This window comes from Simochromis diagramma, unplaced genomic scaffold, assembly GCF_900408965.1.
Source record: "Simochromis diagramma unplaced genomic scaffold, fSimDia1.1 OVJJ01000596.1, whole genome shotgun sequence".
Taxonomy (NCBI): Eukaryota; Metazoa; Chordata; class Actinopteri; order Cichliformes; family Cichlidae; genus Simochromis; species Simochromis diagramma.
Window position 1 is genome coordinate 15,472,933 of NW_024387245.1, and position 6,667 is coordinate 15,479,599.

At 39.4% G+C, this 6,667-nt stretch overlaps 1 protein-coding gene and 1 long non-coding RNA gene across 3 annotated transcripts in view; one reads left to right on the plus strand and one right to left on the minus strand.

The window, feature by feature from the left end:
* The window catches only part of LOC120714308 (rab GTPase-activating protein 1), a 76,454-nt gene extending 71,951 nt beyond the window's left edge, over nt 1-4,503 (minus strand). For both annotated transcript variants that reach the window (XM_040000458.1, XM_040000457.1), the window contains exon 1: nt 4,367-4,503. The gene's annotated coding sequence lies outside the window, so the exon portion shown is untranslated. The remainder of the gene's footprint in view (nt 1-4,366) is intronic.
* Nucleotides 1-6,667, plus strand: part of LOC120714343 — an 873,031-nt gene that overhangs the window by 666,099 nt on the left and 200,265 nt on the right. The window lies entirely within an intron of this gene.

The following is a 6,667-nucleotide window of genomic DNA, read 5'->3' on the forward strand; positions in this document are numbered from 1 at the left end:
CAATATAAGTTACATTTACTCTGTCAAGAAGGAAAATAAAGTAAGCTCACGTTTAGCCTTAAAATGCAGCCAGGTTCATTTTGAGTATCTTCTTTCAGGACTACAACCTACATCATCTACTCATTTATCAACTATAAATCAACACAAAGCGATAACAGTAGTAAAGTGGTGAGGTCTGTGTATCCCCTAAAGTGGCTCACACACTTTAGTTTATTTTAAGTTGAAAACAGGAGGATACCATGTTAACCCATGTGTAAAAATACACACACTAGAAACACATGCCTGCTTCTTTTTTTCTTTTTTTTTTGCTTCCCACTGCTATCCAGCTGAACGGGCTGTTCTGGGCTGCCAGCTGGGCCCTGTGTGCACCTCACGAGGGAGAGGAAGACACAGCCAGACACAGGCAGAGCATTCAGGCTTGCACCACAGTCCTTTTCAACCCGCCTCACAGCACTGATTTCAGCCAGGCGGAGATAGCAGGGGGGAAAAAGGAGCAATAGAGAGGAAAAGTGACAGAACAGCTCATCTACTACAATGGGAGTGTAACAGTACAAAGCAAAATCAAAGAAACACACACATAAACAGTATTTTATTTGTACTATGTGAGCATCTAATTATAATCTTCATTCAGATTCACTGCAGGTCAGAGGCCCCTGGTTTAATAAAGTGGTATGAATGCTCTCGAAAGACTCGCGCTCAACAATAAAATGATCTCACGTGACTAAATAAAATACGGCAGGCCTGCCTTTAATTTCACAAACACAGAACTGATTGCAACAAACTTGTTCACTGTAAAATACTGAGCTACAGCCATGGACTGGCTATTCACAGCTGGTGTTGTCTCTGAAAAATAGAGCTATGGCTTTTAAAGTAAAGCTGACACTTAGATGTGTGTTAACATGCATGCAACAATAGTTATGTGTGATGAACATACAGAAAATGGAACTGAAAGTGAATATGAATTCTCACTTTTGCATTTGTCCCTACCTCAGTGATAAATATGTATGTCAAAGTTTCTGTCGTTTAGTGAATTAACAATAAAAATTGAGCAATTTCTTATCAAAGTCAAAGCCCAGATGCAGGGAAACAAAGCAGCGCTGCTAGAAAGGAAAAGGAAGAAATAAAGCGTGCAGCATCTATAACTCAAAAGAAGTGTGCAAATGGTCTGTGAGTAAAAATAGAGAGGTAGGCACAACCCTTATAAGATGAGCAGCTGAAATGACATGATCTAACCCTGCTTTTAACATGCAACCAAAGTTTCTGTTTCAGGTGACTTAACATTGAGTGCTATTTTTGGATCACACATCTAAAAATGTGGGTGGGTTTGTGTGTGTATGTATTTAACCTTAAAATAGCTCTTCTATTTACTGAGTATCAAGGAAAAAACACAGAAGACAACTCTCGTGAGCAGTGCATACAATGTTGTCTTGCAAGAGGCGCAGATCTGCATACTGATCTGAGCTCTCGGCCTGTGGTTGTTGATGAGATGCTATCTCTAGCTACAGAGTATGAGGGCGTGGAAGTGGACTGAACAGTATGTGGATTCTAATTTATTCAGTCGGTCCCTGCTGGGCAGCTAATACTAACCAGCTGTCTGCGGATATCAGGCTAATGTCTTCTCAACACAAACAGTCCAGATGATTGAGTGAGCCCACTTTTAGTTTCTGCTCGGTCTGTGTTCAGTGTTTTTGTGTGCACCTAGGTGATGACACAGATTTTAATGGAGTATCACAAGTGTTTTATGCAACATGGGTATTCATCTAATGCAACTGAATGATTAAGAATCAAATACAAATCAGCTGCATCCATACAAGGTACAGTACAGCTAGCTAGATATAGCTTTACAACAGTCTGCAGACATTTATTTACCAATAAACTGCTTCCCCCTACCGTTAATAAGAAGCCACATAAACTGAGGACGGAAATACGTCTAATCCACCAAGTCATAACATTTAAAATCCAGAAGGTAATCGGATCTTTTCTATACATTTTTTTTAAAATTATTAATTAAATTTGATTAACACTGAACATGAGGATAGCTGTGACTTGGGAAGAAGAGCAGGTAATTCACTAACCACAGAAACACTTTCTCAGTATCTTTGGGGACGATACTGAACCCTTAATTGCCCCTGATGCATCCATCAGTGTGACACAAATGAGCTCAATAACTCCATAAAGCTCCAAAGAAGCAGTACATGCAACAAAATCCAGTTGTGCAAAGTTGAGGCCGATGCAGACTTGTCCAATTCGTTGGTTATTTGGCGGAAACATTATTTCCCCCAAAACTAAACCGTTATCACACGCCCGGGAACTTTTGAACTCTAATGTAACTAATGTATGAATTAGAGTCATCTCACCCACAGCACATGCACTGAAACACTAATCCACAACAGTTGGTGCCCTCGCCATTCAGTCTACATCAGTTGTCCAAAAACAGGTGTGTATGAGGGGTGTTACTCGCATCTCAGTCCAAAGCCAGATATGGAGTATGCAGTAAGTCGCTTCTTTCTTTGCTGATACAGGAAAGAAAGAATCTCTGTGAGCCATTTTCCAGATAACATATCAGAGAAGTGGCACGGCCCAATCTTAGCCTCTGAGCAGCTTTTTAAGTTGTCCCTAAAGCCACAAAAGTATTGATTAATGTTAAACAGATAACATAAGTTTTAATTACCATAAGTGATGAATGAAGTGGTTCCTGATATTATCAACACCACATAAATTAACAATCATAGCAATCTCCATATAGCGGTCTGTTTATCAGACAAATAAAGTACTTTATTGTGCATACGCATCTGTAGTAAAACCAGCATTATGTATGTTATTGTGTAATGTGGAAGAAAACACATCATGCATAACATAATGCTTCCATAAAGTATAGCTGTGAATGCGCTGGCTTTCCTCATTCTTCTAATATAGCTGCTGATGGATAATAGAACAAATATTTACATAAAGTCTAATCTTTTTTTTGGCTTTGTTTTGTTCTTATCGAGCGCATGCACCAAATGCATTATATGCAACGAGCTTTGCTTCGTAATACTGGAGTTTCAGGAAATACAACAGGAACAATCAGCTGACTGATGGAAACTGTTCAAGCTCACAGACAGATAGACAGACAGTAGTCGTCAGCATTAAGTGAGAGGAATATGACATATAACTTCTGGTCAGTTTGTGTTGACACAACTTGTCTCATTAAAGAATTGACAATGTGCAATGTTAACAGTAAAACACAGAGCAGAGAGGAAGCTGTAACACAGCACACACTCATTCTGATATATTGAAATCAGGGTCAGCAAAGTTAGTTTAAAAGGCTGAAGGGGACTACCCTGGAAAATGAGGCCTTTTGCGAAATGTTATTAATGTATTTAAACAGCTAGTTTTGTTCCAAGGTTGTGTTTTGGTAGTTAATGGGTCCTGCAGGGCAGACTGCCTATGATTTAAAAAATAATAATAATTAAGTTATTCCAGGCAAGAACTTCATAACCTCCCTGGTTATTCCCTTGGCACGTGACAATAACAGTACAGCAAATACCTGCAGGGCATTTTGTAATAGCACTATAAGTTTCCGTCTTCTTGAAACAATGACAGCATGAAAGGCTCGTTAAAAGCACCGTCAGCCTAATTCTAATATCTGCTGCTGATCTTATGAAGTTATTGACTTGTATATTAATATCACATATGCCTTCAGTACATGCTTGGCTATTTGACCTTTTATTCATGAGGTCCCCATCGCACTGCATAACATACGGAAGGACCGATCCGATCTGATAATGAGTGCATTGATAAGTATTAATATATGTCCATATTCTGCACTACAGTGACAACTGCAACATCTACACACAATCTGGCATGCTTAGCATTCACATTCATTTCCATGTGGATATAGGCAAAACTGCTACCTGTCAGCCTATTAAACCACACCTGTCCTTGAGCAGGCACTAATCTATTTCTCTCGATTAAAACGTGCGAAGCTCGCTAGCTCCAGTGTTCACTTACTGCTTCAGTTAGCCCTCACCAACCTGCCTAACGTTAGCTAATACAGCTATAGCAGTTATAGCCTCAAAGTCAGACCAAAATGTTTAATCGCACAGTGAACATTTCCCCAGACACTTCCGTCAACACGACACAATCAATGCAAACTCTTAGGTAAATGGGTTGCAAATAACTTTAAGATAAATCCGCTGCCTGGCCCCGCGATGGACAGAGTGTTCATACAGGCCATTACAGTATTATGGCTGGATAGCTAACGCCTGCTAGCCATGCTACTCTGGCACTTCCAACCAACAAACAGGTATATTTCCTCCTGACCAGGGAGACAGTCACGCTTAACCTCGAGTATAAATGCGTGCGCAAGTGCAAAACAGCTTACCTTGGTTCCCACTTTTATTTTTATTCCAACGGCGGCTGGCACAACATTGCACTTCCCAAATAACATCAGCAGCCAACAGCATCCAGCCGAGCTGTAAACACAAGCCCAACCAACCCGCTGACAACCACACCGCGCATGCGTCTGTCACTGCTCCTCAGTCTATGCAGAAAGGAGGCGCTGGCTGGTGTGCGGCTTTGACTGATAACACGAGTCTGTTTTGTTTTGTTTTTTAAGTCAGGACTCATCTTAAATGAGAAGTGTCAAACACACTGGGCCAAGTAGGAGTCTGTTCTCCATTTTTCAAAATAAATGCAGTTGCAAGTGGTGTGAATGTCTGTGCTTGGCTCTGGAGGTTTTTATGGTATAGATGGAGGTTTCCATATCTATTTCATAGATTTTCTTATCTATTTCATATCTATATCATATACAGTTGCTGCTGTCAGGTGAGAAAGTAGGTGTAATCATGAAATATTCAGGGTGTGCAACTACACATAGACTTCCTGTTGCTTTATTCTTGGATTTCAGCAGCTTCAAACACTAATGTTTCATTCTTTCATGACAAGGCAGACTGGGGTTTCACAGAAATCCCAAGTTCTTACCTTTGAGTGCTAAATTGGATTGAAGTTCACAAATTTACATCTCAAAATGTTCCACCTGCAGTTACAGGTTTTTCCACCTTCACTGGTGACTCATTCCTTTTCTTAGTGTTGTAAACATATGTGGTGCTGATGCTGACCATATAACTCCTTGGCTTAATAGTACAATAGTTGGTACAGTCATAAAATAATGATATGTTCTCCTCTTGTATTAATTCATGCACTTCTACATAGAAGAACCTTTGTTTCCATATCTCCAAAAGTTGAGTCTGTTCATCTGGACGTAGCGTTTTCAGTGGGAGAAACGTTTCAACACATCCAAGTGACTTCTTCAGTCTCTTCAGTCTTTGTTTCCATAGTTCACAATCAAGTTAATCAAATGTAAACCCAGAATTTTTCAGTACTTCAGTGTAGATGGTGCCCAGGGGTATGTATAGAAGGGATGAATCGGGTTGTACATGGTCCCTCTGAAATATGGTTCTCCTTCTCTAGTTGCCCGCACCCCAAATGCATTGGACTAGAGTACAATCCCACCACTGGATGAGAGCACAGATAGGACCATTAACGCAAGTACTTTACTCAGTTTTTATGTAGTTATACTTCATTTAACTATTTCCATGCACTTTATATTTTGAGTGCAATTATAGATCAAGTTACAGAGCAATATATCTGTAATTAAAATCATCAACAGCTGCAATGTTAAAGATACATACACATAAATATTTCTAAAATAATCGAAAAATATCATACATATGATTCTAACAGTGCCATTTCACGTGAGTACATTTTGTTCAAAAACTTAAATATATTTAAATATACATCCTGTGAACTACTAAGCTATTTAAAAATGATTCTTTTACTTAGGTAAAAAGTCTCTAATACTTTTTTTTCACTATGCAAAAAACTATCCATTAGAAGTTTCTGTTTAAATTCATATGCAGCTCCAGTTTTCACATAATAAATCTGTAAAAAAGGACTGCGTAGTTTGAAATTGTTTTTTGATCACCAGTTTTATACACTTATTAAATATATCTGGTCCTTGTGTTGCACCTCATTAAAAAAAACCCCAAAACAAAACAGTCTTGATGGCGTCCTTCTGTTTACAACATATCTTGGGTTTAAAAAAACAACAACTATGTCCCGCTGCAGTCAGTTATGAGAAACACACCTACTGTTCTCATTGTGTCGGTGCCATGCTGGCCCTTCCTGTCCAGCCTGTTGTTTCATAAGGGATGTACGTGGGAACACAAAGCACAATACTCCGTTTAAATATATTGAAAACCAGGTCACCACATCACAGCAGGCTCACACACATACTTAGCCTGTTAGGAAATAAGAGATTTCTAATGAACGCTTCACAATAACACTGACCACCTCATGTTTAAGTCCACACTTTTAACAGCCACTTTGATTTGATTAGTTTAAATGCACTGCAACAATCACGCAGGAAGGAATGTATAATCCTGCTGCATTTTGAAGCAATGTGGGTGCATCATTGTGATATTCTACTTAAAAAAAGATCCTAGGAAATCACATTGAAAAGAAAAATCATTAACACAGTGGTGTAGCAGTTAGCATTATCACCTTGGCGCGCAAAGGTCTCAGGTTTGAATCCAGCCTGGTGGCCTTTGTATGTGGATTTTTAATGTTCCCCTCATATCTGGGTGGGCTTTCTCTCAGTTCTCCAGCCTCATCCAGCATGGGC